At 48.0% G+C, this 16020-nt stretch overlaps 1 protein-coding gene and 1 long non-coding RNA gene across 5 annotated transcripts in view; one reads left to right on the top strand and one right to left on the bottom strand.

Moving 5' to 3' along the window:
* Nucleotides 1–16020, bottom strand: part of kif26ab (kinesin family member 26Ab) — a 77390-nt gene that overhangs the window by 49174 nt on the left and 12196 nt on the right. The window contains exon 1 of one of the 3 annotated variants that reach the window (XM_076978304.1): nucleotides 3796–3885. The exons of the other annotated variants lie outside the window; for them this stretch is intronic. The gene's annotated coding sequence lies outside the window, so the exon portion shown is untranslated. Of the gene's footprint in view, nucleotides 1–3795; nucleotides 3886–16020 lie in introns of those variants that run through there. 3 annotated transcript variants of the gene reach the window in all.
* LOC143480552 (uncharacterized) lies at nucleotides 9550–14173 on the top strand. 2 transcript variants are annotated; one of them, XR_013121850.1, is made up of 4 exons: nucleotides 9550–9706; nucleotides 10014–10068; nucleotides 10278–11453; nucleotides 11554–14173. It is a non-coding gene; the product is annotated as an uncharacterized LOC143480552 (long non-coding RNA). The 2 variants fall into 2 exon arrangements; XR_013121849.1 differs by having other exon boundaries at nucleotides 10278–14173.

Here is a 16020-nt window from a genome sequence, read left to right as displayed (position 1 = left end):
ATCAGTTCAGAAGAACATAGCAGATCACCATTAGTCATGTCATCACCTTCACCTATCACACCAGAGCTACACACTACAGTTCACTAGTCCACAACACATCACCAACATCGCTACAGTTTAACAGCGCCTTCGTTTTCCCAACACACTACATCAAATCACATCTCTGCATCTTACCATACACTACAGATTACTAACACATTACAATTTACCATCACCAGACAGATTACTAGCTCACTTTCTCAAATCCATCATGCAGAAAGCATTCTTCTCTGGGGTTTAGAAACAAAGGATTTTGAAAAATCACTTAGTATTTGTCATAGATCATCCAGTAGTTCTACTGGGAGCTATATCTAAAGGCTGCCAGATTATGGTGGGATTTGTTAAACAGACTCCTTAAGGAATCCACCCCCCCCCCCCCCCAATAAAAAATGTATGAATTTTTAAAGAGGATCTGCAAGACAAACAACCAAGTACCGTAGCCGGAGAACAGGAGCAGACCCAGAAATATGGCTGCAGGTAGCTAGAGGCCAGTACCAGAGCTTTCATGTTCATTATACCACACACAGACAACACGCACAAACAACCCCTGAGAATTTTTGCTCCTTAACCTAAATCCAGCACCACGGGGCACTTTTCTCATGTCCCAAATCACCCTGGCTTTGTATGCAGCACCCTGATCCCACTGTGCATTGTTAAGGGTTGATTTAAGGAGCATAATAACATTTCATCTGCTGACCCCATCTGCAGCTGTTGCATTTTGGGGGCTGTAGGCTTGCTCATCCCACTGTCTCAGCAAGCAGGCAGCTTGGGACTACAGACTAGAACTAGGGGGAAGTGAAGCTACGCTGAACTAGACTGTACTGCAATGGTGCAGCTCATTTCAAGAAGCACTGAAATACAACAAGTAAACTGTAGAGGTACTGAGCGAAGCAGCACGGAGACAGAAAGAGAGAAAGAAGGAAAGAGAGAGCAGAAGGAGAGAGCAAATTAAAAAGGGAGATTCAGAGAGCAGAGATGATGGGGTTAGACCCCTGGCCTGGGGGATTGTAGGTCATTGTGTTACTTCATTGCAAGTCAGTACAGATTTTTATGAAGCTCTGGGGATGAATGAAAACCTTCACTATCTCCTGATGAGGACCCACTGATGAACAGGAGAGAGAACAGTGGGAGAAATGACCACATGCATTTTCTCCGTCTGTCTGCCTGACTAATGATAATGAGATATAGACAAAAAGGGGGTTGGGGGAGAGGAGGAGAGAGGGAGAGGAGGAGAGAAGGAGAGGGAAAGAGGGTGAAAGGGAGAATAGGTACTGGATGTGGAAACACACGTGATTAGGGAGAACAAGGAAGAGAAATGGTATGGAGGATTAAAGGAAAGACAAAGGAAAAGGCTGAGAAATGGAAGAAGTAGAGAATAAAACAAGACAGAAGACTGCGATCTGCCTGCTCGTGTGGAGAGCCTGACCACGGAGACACTGCCAGAGATGCTGGGCGTCTCAATCATGGAGATAAATCACAGTTTCCCTCATTGCTTTTTCTTTTTCAGGTCACATTTTAACACCGCACTCCTGAGGCAAAATCACTCTCATGTCTGGGTATTTTAATAAGGAGCAGAAGCTCATTTAAATCACTAATGCCTCTGATTTACACACATTGCACTGTCAAACACGCAAGGCAGTTCTATCAGAGTGTGTAGCACATCCACTCCTACCCCCTACCACTCCACTCATACCCCACTCCTACCCCCTACCACTCCCCTCATACCCTACTCCTACCCCCCTACCACTCCACTCATACCCCACTCCTACCCCCTACCACTCCACTCATACCCCACTCCTACCCCCTACTACTCCCCTCATACCCCACTCCTACCCCCTACCACTCCCGTCATACCCTACTCCTACCCCCCTACCACTCCACTCATACCCCACTCCTACCCCCCTACCACTCCACTCATACCCCACTCCTACCCCCCTACCACTCCACTCATACCCCACTCCTACCCCCTACCACTCCCCTCATACCCCACTCCTACCCCCTACCACTCCTCTCATACCCTACTCCTACCCCCCTACCACTCCCCTCATACCCCACTCCTACCCCCTACCACTCCCCATCATACCCTACTCCTACCCCCCTACCACTCCACTCATACCCTACTCCTACCCCCCTACCACTCCACTCATACCCCACTCCTACCCCATCACTCCACTCATACCCCACTCCTAACCCCCTACCACTCATACCCCACTCCTACCCCATCACTCCACTCATACCCCACTCCTACCCCATCACTCCACTCATACCCTACTCCTACCCCCCTACCACTCCACTCATACCCCACTCCTACCCCCCTACCACTCCACTCATACCCCACTCCTACCCCCCTACCACTCCACTCATACCCTACTCCTACCCCCCTACCACTCCACTCATACTCCACTCCTACCCCCTACCACTCCACTCATACCCTACTCCTACCCCATCACTCCACTCATACCCCACTCCTACCCCCTACCACTCCACTCATACTGTACTCCTACCCCCTACCCCTCCACTCATACCCCACTACCCCCCTACCACTCCCCTCATACCCCACTCCCTCACTCACAGTGAAAATAATGCAGTTTGCATCTGCTCATGATCCATGTGACACCACAGTGGCCACTGATGTAGAGTACAGTCTGAACAAACAGCCCCTAACTGTGTGTTAACGGCTAGACTATGTCGAATGGAGCACAGATCCACCATGCAGAGAAGCCATAAACACTAGTGCTTAAAATCACACCACACTGGACATACAAACTGATGTAGTTTGCAGCTTTTTGGTGAACAGCTGGGACCAGTAGGACAGTAGCCCAGTTTTCCCACAGGTACATGGACGTGTTGTTTCCCCAAGATCTGAGCAGGGCCATGGTGGATGTGGGGTTTCCCCATCATCTAAGCAGGGGTCTGGGACAGCAGGAAGAGCAGCTGTTACCCACTGCCTGCGGTGACACAGGAGGAGAGCAGGGCCTTGTCACAGCAAGTCATTAACGCAGATTACTAAAGGCCACATTCAGACCTAATCCCACTGACCCCCTCTTGAACATGTGCTCCAGTCAATCCTCAGGAGCTGGGGTCCCTCCTGGGCTGGGTGCTGGGCTCGACCCCCAGGGTCCTAATGACCGTCTGGTTTTTGAGTTTCACTGCAGCAGGCTCCCTGAGAAAGCACTCATACACAGAGGGGGATCTTGGGTTGTTATTGGTCATCCTCCGAGTTTACCAAAGCCATGGGTGCTAAGAGCTTCTTACTCTGTAAACTAATCCTGCCCCCCATGTTACAAAAAAGACACAGTAAAAGTGGAACCTATAGAAAGATATCACTACCCACAGACAGGTAGTGGAATAGAGTGAAAGACATGGACACATAGTGGACCTCACTGAAAGACTTGTGAATTATATGATGGGTTAATTAGCAAATTTAAAAGCCTGACCAGAACTTTTTTTCCCCTAAATCTCTGCTGCTTGATGTCATCTTACACAAATTTAAAAATATTAATCAATCGAGTGCCATTACACTTTAAGGAATGTGAAAAATGCTTTATGTCATGCTAATTCACAATCCCTAAAAGCTGTGAATACTCTTGTCTGGAGCTTTAAAACAGCAAATCATGTCATTCACTGCTTGATGCCTGCAGACTCTTAACAATGTGCTAATGCTAGCTTCCAAACTCCACGGTAGGTTTAACCCGGCTAATGTGCACAGGTTACGGCCTGTTAAGCTCAGGTGAACAGCGTTAAAAGGTCTTTTACCTGTCCAGCAGAAGGAGACGCTGAGACGTGTCTGTTCCCTTCAGGCAGTTTCACTAGCGTGTGCTTCTACGAGAGTGTGTAGAAGCCTCTCATCACTTGGTCACTGACTGACCTCTCCCAGCCTACTCACACTTTCAAAAGAAAACAAAGCCTGTCCCAGACTGTTTGGACAGGCCCTAACTTTTACTAACAATCTCCACTCCGAGTACCTCTCTTTCTCTCTCTCTCTCTCTCTCTCTCTCTCTCTCTCTCTCTCTCTCTCTCTCTCTCTCTCTCTCTCTCTCTCTCTCTCCCCATTTACAAACATGGAAGGAGCTGGATGTGAATGCTATAGATTCAAACTGTGGGTCTCCTCCTCTCCTCCTCTCCTCCTCTCCTCCTCTGGGAAGGGAGAGAGCACAGGGGGAATGTGAGGACCCAGCAAGAGAGACACCTTAAATTCACACAATAATGTCCAAACAAACATGGCAGTTCATACCACCTAACAAAAACACCAGTTCATACCTCCTAACAAGTTTGTACTGCTCCTACTGTAGTTTTTTTTTTTTTTTGGTTACAAAATTTTGAACGTTTTTCCAGCCATTTCCTGGCGGACATTGATGTCCATGTGCAGACGTCCCACACCCTTCAGAGTAGGACGGACTACTGACTATAGATCACTGACTATTAGTACCAGACGTTCCGTTCAGTAAATGCATATAATTTATACATGATTTGTTTTGTATTCCTAAACCAGCCTATTGGCGGTGGGGTTGCTGCCAGCTCCAGCGGAGAGCCTGAAGCACTTGGCCCTGCGTGCGAGTGTCAGACAGAGAAGAAACGAAACTTCAGCAGGACTGTAAGTGCCGTCCATGGAAGTGTAATTCAGCGTCTTCAGCTAAAGCTGTTTTTGGCCCATGGCTAATTTGAGCACACAGCAAGCTGCAGAATTCAGGCAGGATCCTGGAGTCAAACCAACTCCACCCCCTCCCTCTCCCTCTCTCTCTCTCTTTCTCCCTCTATCCCTCTCTCCCTCTCTCCCTCTGCTGGGACACTCTAGTGTGTGTGTATACAGTGCACGAGCTCCACTGTTTCTGTGCTTACCCAATTAAAATATCGGATTTGCTGAGGGTGTTTGTAAGCCCTCTAGACTGCTCTCAGTTGTTTATTTATTTCACCAGCATTTATGGAGATAAACATGAGCAGATAACTAGATGGTGAAAACTGGATTGTGTTTGGGAGCAGACAAGGAGAGACAGCGACTAAGCAGCCCAGGTAATGCGCGGGACTGGGAGACTTCACCACTACTCCACTAATGAGGACACGCTACAAACTCCGACTCCATCTGCACGCCCACTCTGTCCTCAGACAGCCCACAAGGCAGCCCTCAAGGCTCAGCCTTGAACAGAGGGGAGCCCACTGCTGAAACACTGAGAGGCATGTGTTGAAACCACAGCTCCTCGGAACATCTCAGTGGTCTCATCTGAACCAGCAGGCCTTTTACTCACTTTAATCCTCTGCGTTCTTATCCTTCCTGCTCTGCACCCGAACCGTGAGGGAGGATATGATAACAGGCTTGGCAAAAAGACAATGTTTGCCATGGACAAACCCAGCTTGCTTCTGCCAGACACAACATTCTTCTGAAGATCTCCTTCCTTGTCTGTGTGCTCTCAGGTCTGGGACAAAGAATGAAGGATAGAGCCCAGGCAGCTGATAAAACTGGTATGGTTTTACAGGAACTCGAGACCTGTACACATTATAGACCATGCACACATTACAGACATTCTGAAAAGAATGGCTGGAAGATACCAATGATACCAAGATGTGTCAAAAGGCCAGTCTCCGATAAAAACTGTGAGAGTCACTCTGAGGCCAGGAGAGCACAACTTAAGTCATGAAAATGATGCTAAGATTGGATAAACATAACATTAAATAACCAATGACTGTTTATAACAGCACTATAGTAAACGGCCCCAGCAGGAACAGTAAGGTTAAACACTAAGCTCCACATCATGAAGAAGCAGTCCAGCTGCCCTCAACACACACACACACACACACACACACACACACACACACACACACACACACACACACACACACACACACACACACACACACACACACACACACACTCTCCAGACCAGAGCAGATACTGTGTGCATCAGTACACACATACACACATAACTGCAGCCTTCATGAGGTTTCCCGACGACGCTGTTAAGCCTCCCCTCACTTTTCCCATTAGCCGTAGGCAGAAGCAGCTACGTTGGCTGTAGCTCGGCCTCCCTCCGCCCCCCACACACCACTCCACACACAGGACACGGGGAGCAGTCAATTACCACCAGAAAAAGCCAAACAGGAAGAAGCGAACACTCCAGCACTTTGGCACGAGCGTGTCTGATTCACACCCAGTGCGCAGGTCTTGATGAGACGGCACTCTTTACTTTTCGAAAGCTGCACACGGGCTTCATCAGCCCGCTCACGCACGGCCCAGACGGACGCATCCACCAGCCTAAGTGGCCAGACTCTGGGTTGCTGTGATTGGCGCACCACACTGTGATTGCTGCATGCATAATGAGCCACACATCTGCTCCTTGAGCTTATCCGAATTCTCTAATTTTGTCTTTTCGGGTAAGACTGGAAAAATTAAAAAAAGCTAAAACTAAATGCAGCACTGAGAAGTGTGTGGCTGATGAGAGGGCTGCGTTTGTGAGCGTTCACCTCGGCACACTGGTCTTCGTTTGTGCAGCTGTGGACGTTCACGCCGTGCACTCAGAACACATTTATCTCATCCACTTTTCATCCAAACAAAGCATCGAGACGCTTGGCTCGGTAAGTTACTGTCTGCCATCACAACAACGGAAAGGGTTTGAGAAGCACATTAACCAGTGAATGAACAGGCCACACAGCCTCCATAGACCTCAATTAATCCTGATAATTTGGTGTGTCAAGCAGCAAAGTGAAATCCTGCAGCTGTCAACAACATTCTAATTTCCCATTATCCGTCTATTATGGGTGTTTTTGTGTGAGCGTATGTGAATGTGCTCGTGTGTGCAGCAGGTATTTTCTGCTGACAGAAACATCAGAGGATCCAAAAGCATGAATGAACCGAACGTCTCCTTTGGGCTAATAGAGACGTCTAGACAAACTCAATAAAGATCCTCAGATAGAGAGACAGAATCCCCAGGCCTCCTCTGTATCTACACCAAGCACATGGACCACTGAGGACACAACACACACACACACACACACACAGACCTAGACACACACACAGCAACACACTAATCCACTTAACAATTGTAAAAGGAGCATTTCCTGCTCATTCTCAATCTCTCTTTTTTTTGCTTATGGAGAATAGTGACATTTTGCCATGTGTGTCAGGAAGAATAGGGGAAGCTGTAATCAGTCGTGTACCCTTCACATCTGCTCCACTCCACATTCAGTTAGGAGAGTGTGGAGTGGGGGGAGGTGGTGTGGGCCAGGGGTGCACTGAAATGGCACAGTTACATGAGATTAGATAAAATGTCTAAAAGGCCAGAGTCAGGGTTAGGGTTTGGGTTAGGTTAGGGTTGGGGTTGGGGTTAGGTTGGGGTTAGGTTAGGGTTGGGGTTGGGGTTAGGTTAGGGTTGGGGTTGGGGTTAGGTTGGGGTTAGGTTAGGGTTAGGGTTTGGGTTAGGTTAGGGTTGGGGTTGGGGTTAGGTTAGGGTTAGGTTAGGGTTAGGTTAGGGTTAGGTTAGGGTTAGGGTTTGTGTGGGTGTGAGGAGAAACCCAGATATGGTGCTGCAGACAGATCTCATTACACTGCAACCAAGAACAAAAATCCACTACAAACTGAATACAGAAATTAAGGGGTAAAACTACAGACATGTTGGTTTTAGTAGTCCTGTCCTCTCAGTCCCCCCATATATGAACTCTACACCCAGTCTAGCCTGGGCAGCGAGTCACAGCCTGCGGGAAACACAACTCTTCTATGACAAATCACAAATGCTGGTGTATCTGTGCTTTAGCAGTCCTACAGTCTGTGAGACCCTCAGCACAGCACCTATATTGTGAGAGCAGTTTAGGACCTCCCCCATCATGATGTCACAGATGGGGTTTTGATCAAATGGAGTCAGCAGGGGCGGGGCTAAACCAACCTCAGCTGCACATGAATGGGGACCCATTACGTTACGTTTGTGGTTTGTCGGTATCAGAGGTGTGCACCAGAGCTGGCCACAGTCCCTCACAGCTTTCATATGTTCACTCTGCAATTACTAAACCAACCTGGGCTGTCCTGATCCCTCAAAAGAGCATTTTCATTAACAAATGAAATTCTACCCTCTCCACCTCCTCCGATATACATATTCTCTTTGATCTTGAGAGAGATATACATATTTTCTACCCATAAAACATACACACACACACACACGCACGCACGCACGCACACACACTTGTGTAATGTGGCTTGAATGATGCGTAAGCATGCTCTCAGTTTGTGCTTGAGGGCTCAATCGCAGGTTTAGGGGTCACAGGTTAAAGGTCGATTAATAGTGAAGCCTCCGGAGTCTGCACCAGTGTTACCATTCAAAAACAAAAAGTCTTCTGGAGCCCTCAGTCCCACGTCTCCCTACAACCCCCACCTCCAACCTCCACCTCACCCCACTGATTCTACCCTCTCCACCTCCACCTCACCCCACTGATTCTACCCTCTCCACCTCCACCTCACCCCACTGATTCTACCCTCTCCACCTCCACCTCACCCCACTGATTCTACCCTCTCCACCCCCACCTCACCCCCTCCACCTCCACCTCACCCCACTGATTCTACCCTCTCCACCCCCACCTCACCCCACTGATTCTACCCTCTCCACCCCCACCTCACCCCACTGATTCTACCCTCTCCACCTCCACCTCACCCCACTGATTCTACCCTCTCCACCCCCACCTCACCCCACTGATTCTACCCTCTCCACCTCCACCTCACCCCACTGATTCTACCCTCTCCACCTCCACCTCACCCCACTGATTCTACCCTCTCCACCTCCACCTCACCCCACTGATTCTACCCTCTCCACCTCCACCTCACCCCACTGATTCTACCCTCTCCACCTCCACCTCACCCCACTGATTCTACCCTCTCCACCTCCACCTCACCCCACTGATTCTACCCTCTCCAACCTCCACCTCACCCCACTGATTCTACCCTCTCCACCTCCACCTCACCCCACTGATTCTACCCTCTCCACCTCCACCTCACCCCACTGATTCTACCCTCTCCACCTCCACCTCACCCCACTGATTCTACCCTCTCCACCTCCACCTCACCCCACTGATTCTACCCTCTCCACCTCCACCTCACCCCACTGATTCTACCCTCTCCACCTCCACCTCACCCCACTGATTCTACCCTCTCCACCTCCACCTCACCCCACTGATTCTACCCTCCCCACCTCCTCCGATATCCCCTGACATAAACATACTGAGATCCCTAAATCCCCTCCCATAATCAACACATTACCATATATAAAGTCACTGATTTATAAGTCTGCTATACATTAATATACAACTCTCTCAACCCCACATACACACACAGGCAGCACATCTCTTCTCCAGTGAGTTAAGCCACCATCACCTCTCTCCTCATCTGTTTATGTTGATGGGCTAGCTCTACAAAAGCCTTAATCAAGCCTTCTCCAACCAAACAAAGCACAGAAACAGGAAGTGCAACAAGACTGCGACTTCCTCCTCAAGTTCACTTTCTCATGGTCGGCAGGAAAAAGAAAGTCTGGCCTCAGACATCAAAACATGCACATAAGACCTCTTGGTGCTGCTGATTAAATACTCTCGTGTCGTGTAACTAATCCCCTCTGACAGGCTGACAGTACAGGGCAGAGGAGGATTTCAGAAGAGTGTCGCAGACCTACAGAACTACGCCACAGAACAGCCTACACAGGTGACATAAAACTGCCTCTTTTCTAACAACAGCAGCCAAATTTAAAGTGATGGTTTTGTTAAATCTGGCTCCAGGCAAACATAAAAGGGGGAAATAGCTGTCGTGTCTCGCCAAGGTTAATAATTAGTTTTGTCTCTAATTAACTGTCTACAAAATTCGAACATACATGTGATGGTTTAATGAAGATAAAGGGACTCTTAAATTTGTGAAGTCTGTTATGGCATACACCTTTTTAAATGTCACAGTGTAAATACGGATTGCTTACTATTATTTACTGCTAATATGAGATCTACTCAATTATTTACAGATTCCTTCATTCAACAACCAACTGAATTTTACACATTGTTCTTTGCTCCTTAAAGGTAGATATGAAATTCATACGAAATGTATTCAATATTCTTGTTCCACTATGAATGATGGTTTTCATAGTGGCTTTTCAGTTTTATATTTACCTATTTTAAGTAATATTGCAATATCTGCTCATTGTTGCTCTTTAGAATAATGCAGGCTGACTTTTTGAATGAGCAGAAACAGAACACCAGAGTAAACATTCATGCTTGTGTAAATTCAGCAGGAGAGAGTGTCCCCTCACACAAATGGACGCGTGTCCTTCAGAGACGGTCCATCCCAGACGAAGCGCAAGATGATGGATGCAGTGAGGTTCTGTCCTGTGTTATGTGCTGACGGACCAGAGCCTTCCCACAGGAGGAAGTGAGGTATGAACACTGGAGTTCTCCCCAACCCGGAGCAAGTCAGTTCAGAGTGCCGGGTGGGACAGGACAGAGAGACAAAAGCAGGTCGACACTTTCGGAAGCAAGCACCGTGCCAAGGTCGAGGAGGCCGTCCTGCGAATGAGGGCACCATTCAAGAGGCAATTAACCACATTCCCAGGAAGAGCGGCGCTCCTCGGACGGCAGGGTGTGAGATCAGCTGGGTGTCTGAGGGCTCAGGGAGCATGTTCGCTGGGGAAAGCTCCAGGCATGCTTCCCTTTTCACCTCCTCGAGCTCAGTCTGTGTGGGCTATCTCCCGCCACTTCCTGTGAAAACAGGAAAGTGCGCCCGAGGCCTGCGTGAGCCGAGCGAGAGGCGGGGCGGTGCAGGGCGGAGCCTCTGGCCGTGTTATTTTTATCACCTTGACAGAGCTGCTACCAGGACTTTTCACAGCTGTTAACACTCCTCCCATACTGAGGCACGAGATTCGGTCTGAAAATCAATGAAACTACAGGAACACACGAAGGTCAGAACCACCTCAGACACGACGAAGAGTGAACGCAGAGGAAAAACAGGAGAGAGATTAAAGGGAAAATTGTGCAGTGGGGTGTGTGTGTGTGTGTGTGTGTGTGTGTTTGTTGGAAAGCATTTTTATGATTTACTGATCTGTGGTATTATCCCTGGTGTGTAAAGGTGGGATTTGGGCATGAGTGTGTGTTTGGGAGGTGAGTGTGGGATCTCTTGTGTCCTGTGGGAGGTGTGGAGAGGGGCTCTACTCTGGGTTGGCTGAGGGCGTTTGTTTCATGTGCTCAGGAAGCCACTCAATGCGAGACACAACAACCCCTTCAGTGCTCTCTGATCTGCCCATATCCATTGTTTAAGAGTCAATTAAGCATTGTCTCATATGCACATACAAACACACATGTGTAAAACACACACATTCTCAGACACACATACCGACAATAAAGCCTTTCTGAAAAATAGCTTATCAAGCTTCAGGTTCACCCCCACCTGGACCTGTCATGTGTGCACAAACGTAAGTATATAATAGATCATACATGCTACATTGTTTGCATTAATCTCACTTGGAACAATTCCCAAGATCAAATTCCATGGACATTCGTTTCATTTTCCAGATTCGGTGATCTGCAAACAAGTAGCTTTGAAGCATACGGCTCACACAGCCGTGCCAACGACACCCTTCCACAGTGAGGGCCTCACCAGCTCTCTCGACACCCCCCGCCTGCCCAGCCGCCTGCGTCCCACTGATATGTGTGAACAGATGCAGGCGAGGGTGAGGGTCTTCCTGTGGAGCATGGTTCACCTGCACCCAGGGGTCCTCACACAGGAGCTGCTGCAACTGCCCTGCATGGACATGAGCAGACAGAGGCGCAGAGGTGGAGAGGCGGAGAGGCGGAGAGGCGGAGAGGCGGAGAGGCGGAGAGGCGGAGAGGCGCAGAGGCGGAGAGGTGGAGAGGCGGAGAGGTGGAGAGGTGGCCCCAGGCCTGCACCTCCCCTGCAGGTGTTCGCCTCTCCCCGGACAGACCTGTGTGCGGGAATCTCGCCTATGATGTAGCCAGGAGTCATAAACGCCAGCAGGAACCTAACCGAGGTAATGGCTGCAGGGTTCAAATTTCCTGGCAGGAAGAAGAATGTTACTGTTGCTATAAAGGTGGTGGATGTTGACCTCAGCTGGTTATCAGTGAGATTTTACCCTAAACACGCTGACTGCCTCAGTCACCTGGAAATAACGCACACTCACACACACACACACACACATCACAGAGTGGACTACTCAGGTTAACACATTCTATGAGGCATAATGCATACGGGCACAAAATGACTGGAGACAAATGAATAGCAGTAGACTCCAAATAGAAATAGATGAGCCTATCAGAGCTTCAAGTCAACATGTTAAAGGTTTTATTGATCTCGGCCAGTGAAAAGCAAGCCAGAGGTTTAGCACAGTGGATAATGGCTACTTCACTCACAACACAAGATTAGTGTGTACAGTTTATGACTGCAACACATCAACAGCTTCATCCACAAAAACCACAATGTTGGGAAAACCCCCATTAGGGAACCAGGATGCATTCATGGGGCATGGAACAGTATGTTTTTATCAGTAATACTTTGAAACTGGGGCACTTTCACACAAACAGCTCCCTTATACCATGATACTCATGTCACGGGTGCACCCAAGCACAATCTTAAAAAAGCAGCTGTGTGACTGACAATTAGCGTCAGCAATAAAACCTCGGCCGAGAGACACAACACGTTGAACAAAGGAGCTGAGATGCAGGACGTCCAAGCGCCCAGCCTTCCTGCATGTTCGTGGTCTCGTGCCGAAGGCCGGCCTGCTCTAGTCAACAGCACGTGTGTGTCCGCACCGAGGAGTGGAGTGCGTGGGAAACGTAGTAGAGGGACTCGTAAAGGGAGGAGCAAGTTAAACTGGCTGAGACACAGCGGGGATAAAACACAAGCTCTCCGGGAGGACCCTCCATTCCGACATCATAAAACCTCACTAAAAGTAACCACAGGCTGCGAGGTGGACAGTTCTACTGTGACATCATAAACAGTGTCATGGTAACAGAAGGGATAATTGAGAGTCACTTGAGCTGTGACATCATTGCTATGGTAACAGACTGGTAATACAGATTGCTTCAACACTGACATCATAAACATTGTCCTAGAAACAGGAAGGGGCACTGCAGTTCAGTAAAAGACATCTAAGACATGTAGAGTAAATGGTCATTGAGAGACAAGGGTTCACACAAAACCAAGAGTGAGCATATCTTATTGGTTTACTTAGTTAACGTCTATTGACTGTATAAATGTGCAAACAGGCAATGAGAGAGACAAAGACAATTGTGTGTGATATCTCCTCAAATGGTGTTTCCTCCCAATTGAACCTAAATGGGGCCTGTTACTGAAGGTAGGGGCTCAGAATGCCAGAGGGCATGCAATGAAATTATAAATGCAGAAAAACACTCAAGAGTCAGGACTTTAACTTTCACTTCAATTCAAATAGAGATTAACAGTTGGTTTAGATCTCAGAGTTTGAGAAGATTTCTTGTATGTATGAACTGTTTATGACCCATAGCTCCCTGTCCCTGACGGAGCACACAGAACGCTGGCACTCAGAGAGAAGATGCCAAATGTGTGTGTGAGGGTCTGTGTGAGAAAGGGGTTAGTGTGACGGGGCTGTAGAGATTTCTAGTTTTATCTTATCTGAGCTGAAGGTATCCAGCAGAGAGTGCAGATGGAGATAGAGCCTGTACCACACAGAACATAAGATCAGGGGAAACCCACACACAGTCAAGTGATTTGACACTAAAGCAGCTGTGAAGCAGGGTGTGAGAGGGGCCAGGACGTGAGACAGGAGCCAGGACGCGAGACAAGGGCCAGGACGCGAGACAGGGGCCAGGATATGAGATAGGGGCCAGGATGCAAGATGGGGGCCATGATGCGAGACAGGGGCCAGGATGCGAGACAGAGACCAGGATGCGAGAAAGGGGGTGTCATGTTTTGTTGAAAACTGGATGAATTCAAGGTAATAAGATATGAAGAATGAAGAGTTTAAACTGACAGGAATTGTACGACAGGTGCACTTTCTCCCAGCATGGTAATATCACACAAAGCCTGCAGCAGAATGACATGTTTGACAGAATGTAAGTGTTAAATAGTTGAGTGAATGAAGGAAAGAATGCCTTTCAACACAAAAAAAGAACAAAGCAGCTTTTGAAAAGCAACATATTTTCTCTCTTTATGCAAAAAATAAATAAATAAAAGCAGTTATCATACAAATACAGAATGTTGTTTCTTTCAGTCAAAAATTTGTGACACAGTAAACAGAGATGTGCACATAGAGACATGCGTGTGCCACACACGAAGGCAAACCCTGAGGCATGACGTGAGCCAGAGCATGAACTCTGACTGACATTTCAAAGCCCAGATTTATGGAGCCCACATTTGAGTGTGATCTCCAAACAATGGGGGATAAACTAGGGCATACCGAAAAAACATCACGCAATGCGCACTTACACACCGACACACACAGACACACACAACATTTTATTAGGTACATCTGTTCAACTGCTCTGTAACACAAATATCTAATCAGCCAATCACACGGCAGCAAGTCAGTGCATTTAGACAAGTTCAAGACGACCTGCTTAACTTCAAACCAAGCATCACAACGGGGAAGAAAGGCCCTTTAGGTGAGTGAACATGGCATGGTTGACGAGCTAGATTGATCTGCTGGGATTTTCACACACAGCCGTGTCAAGAGTTTACGGAGTGGTGAGAAAATGAGAAAATATCAGAGAGTGGATGTTCTGTGGGTGAAAATGCCTTGTTGATGCTAGAGGTCAGAGGCCAGACTGGACTGGGCTGGGCTGATAGAAAGACATCAGTAATTAATATAACCACTCGATAACATCTCTGAACGCACATCGATCGGCCACAGCAGCAGAAAACCGCACCGTCATCACTCGTGCCGGCTAAGAACAGGCTACAATCACTAAGGCGCACCAAAATCTCACCAAAATTGAACAAAATTGGAAAAGCATTGCCTGGTCTGACGGGTTTCGATTTCTGCTATGACATTCGGATGGTAGGGTCAGGATTCAGAATGAACAACATGGTTCCATCCGGCATCAACAGTTCAGGCTGTCAGGTTGTAATGAGGTGGGGAGGGCGGAGTTGTTTTTTTTTTTTTTTTTGGCACACTTTGGGCCCCTTAATACCAATTGACACTTTAAATAACAGCCTGAGACACTTTTAGTAAAAAGTAAAAACCATGTCCTTCCCTTCATGAACATCTTCATATGTACCTATCGTACAAACACACGTGCACGCGTGCAGGCGCACGCATGAGCACGCTCACACACACACCATCGTCACACAGGTGCAAAGGAAGAAGGGTGGCTCTCTGAGCCTACGGCAGGGCTAGTTTGCTGAATTCCCATCAGTCTTGGCCTGCAGGACGCATCAGTAAATCCTCCAGCACTGACACCATTCACACAGCAGCTGCTCTCAGATTTAATGTCTTACAAGTGCTTCTGTTCCTAAGAGAGATCAGATCTCATCTGATGGACAGACCTGAGCTCTGACGCACAAAGCAACTGCAAGATAAAATGCACACCGACACACACGTTGCAAAATGCGCCCAGACACACAGATTTATATTTACAGGTGACATACCTAACCACACAGGGTGCATTGCTCTGCTATAGCTGAACGGAACAATATAAAATGATCTTCAATTTTCAGAGTGACTTTGTTTGACAAGCTGGATCCTCTGTCACACCCATAGACTGTGCATACTTGTACACACAGTCACACCCTATCAGAGAGCCAGGGGACACTGGCACAGTAGAAAGATGCTTTAAAGGGGCATAAATTCACTTTTTCAGTGCTTGTGCACATATACCCGTGTATGTATGCCTACCAACCCCGAGCCAAGTGGGTACGGATGAAGTTTATTTTCTATGGCACCGTCCCAGCAGCAGTAAACACAGACCTGTAGGTGTGCATGTTAATGTGTGTGTCACGGCCTGAATGAGCAGAGAGGCAGTTCTGGCCTCAGAACTGAGTGCTGT

This window comes from Brachyhypopomus gauderio, chromosome 17 (genome assembly GCF_052324685.1).
Source record: "Brachyhypopomus gauderio isolate BG-103 chromosome 17, BGAUD_0.2, whole genome shotgun sequence".
Lineage (NCBI taxonomy): Eukaryota > Metazoa > Chordata > Actinopteri > Gymnotiformes > Hypopomidae > Brachyhypopomus > Brachyhypopomus gauderio.
The sequence above is the reverse complement of the archived record's forward strand: the minus strand, read 5'-3'. Positions and strand labels throughout refer to the sequence as shown.